Here is a 2,250-nt window from a genome sequence, read left to right as displayed (position 1 = left end):
TTCAAAAGATCAAAGTATTACCGATGGGATAATGAATACTCAAAAGAAGATACAATTTTCAAAATATCCATTCAATTATCATTGAACAACTAGCTGACGTTTCCTCCAAAACTTTGCTGTAGCCATTTTGCAGACTAGCTAAGTGCCGCTAAGGAGGTTTATGGAGTGCCGTAATTTGCCAATAGCTGACGGGGAATCAGTTTCACATCAGTTCAAAAAGCTAGTAAATAGATTCATAAACACAAAAACAAAGGATATTTCAGGATGTTTAGTTTTGTAAACACAAAATATAGTTCAGTTAGTTGTAGCCTTTCCCTATTAATTACTGTTTTCATTTATTTCAGTTGACAAAAATGTTTTCTCAGTTTCAGTTTTTATTTCATTGGTTTTAGTCAACTATAATGACCTCATAAAGAACAATGTTAACACATCAGTTGTAAGCATCAATCCTACAGTGTGTGCTTTACCCTATACTGAATTGGAGTTGACCCAGTAAGAAAACTGCTTTTCCATTGCCTTTAATGGACACACATGTATGCTTGCACAGATCAGTGATTCTGACAGCAGAGACAATGGACCCCAGGCTCTGAGCTCCCACATGATTCCGGTTTTCCATCAGAGAGAAGAACATAAGTACATAAACACCAAGGAGAGAAATGTTAGAACTGATGATGCAGATAACTTTCTCTGAAACGGAAAAGGTTTCTGGTAATTCCTGTCCTATCTAAACTCCTGACCTTTAGCAGCACATTGTGTTTTATTCTCGTACTTTCCCACAAATTAAAAGTAGGAAGGAAAAACCAAGTAGCAAGTCTGAAAACGTCACTCTGCGCTCCGCCTAATTAAAGCAATAAACGTCATTTATGACTGCAGCCGAATAATTTCACACTCTTGTGCATTCTTGCATTAGATACTAGACACAGTCAAACTCAGTTTTAAACATGACATGACACCTGTTATAATCACTCTGCTGTGTGCGCTAAATGCCAAGCAGGATTATAGCAGATGTCATGGATTATGGGTGGTTTAGGTATAGGCTACGTGTGCTTGCGTGGATTTTTTTTATTTTTATGGGCACCTCCACGGAAATGCCACGAGCAACCACTTAAAGCTCGTTGGTGTGTCTGTGTGTTGAGTGCATGCATTGTGGCGCCTATCAGCAGGTCTGCAAATGCAAACATTTCCTTGTTTTTCTGTCCCTGTCTTAAGGCTGAGCTGGCCGGCTCCCATGTTATCGAAAAAGGGTTGGGTGGGGGTGGAGGAGGGAGGATGAACCACAGCTGCTGTCTGACGTAAATGCAGCACAAACGCTCTGTGTGTGCGGTCACAGCCGCTTTGACAGCTCTAACCAGCTAATGGGTTACCTCACAGTCCCTCCCCTCCGGCCCCCCCGACTCGCTGCTGCTGTGCTGCAAGCTTAACAGTCGAGCCTCAGCAGACGCTGTGAGCCCAGTGACGATCAGCGTGGAAAACAGGAACGGTCATCTGTCTGGAAGTTGTTGCCGTTTAAGGTCACGAAGTGCGTCCGAGTTTGAGTTGTGTGCTCGAGATTCCAACGCAGAGGTTCATGCAGAAGCAGCTTTTACAAAGAAGGTTTAGCCTCATTTTAAGGAGGATTATTAAGCCTATTAAAATAGCAGCTCTGATGTCATCAGTTCTTAAGTTGTGGGATGAGTAAGATGATTATTACTCTATATCTCAAGAAGAACTTTTGCATGTTGAACTACATTAAGTGAGTAAAAGCACAAAAACTAAAATAACCTGGATCATTCTGCACATGTTAAAGATTTTCTAAGATATAGATTGTAAATAGTGAGACATTTTAGCCTATTTGTGAAAAAAAAATGCAATGATGGTGACTTTTCCCCAAAACAGCACTAAAATCTAGCCTCATTTTCACAAACCTTGTATCATATCGCAAGAGATGGATGTATTATTTCTTTAAAACTCTAAGCAGAAATGCCGAGGACCTTTTGAACCAAACTTTGAATCATGTTAATTAAAAGCAAAAGGAAATCACACACAAATTCTGTTTTCAGAAATTAGTAAAGTTTTGGGTGAACTACGAGTTTATTTTGGCAGGATAAACAAAAGAAGTTTTGCTGGTCAGCCAATGTGGTTGCAAAATAATAGAGTCTGGAGGTAAAAGGCCAAAACAAAAGTTTGAATTTAAATATTTCTGTTTGCTGGTTGGGGAGCAAAAAAAAAAAAAAAAAAAAAAATCCTAAACAGAGGATTTGGGGTTGAGAT

The sequence above is a fragment of the Gambusia affinis genome, linkage group LG11, assembly GCF_019740435.1.
Source record: "Gambusia affinis linkage group LG11, SWU_Gaff_1.0, whole genome shotgun sequence".
In the NCBI taxonomy this organism is placed as follows: Eukaryota; Metazoa; Chordata; class Actinopteri; order Cyprinodontiformes; family Poeciliidae; genus Gambusia; species Gambusia affinis.
The sequence above is the reverse complement of the archived record's forward strand: the minus strand, read 5'-3'. Positions refer to the sequence as shown.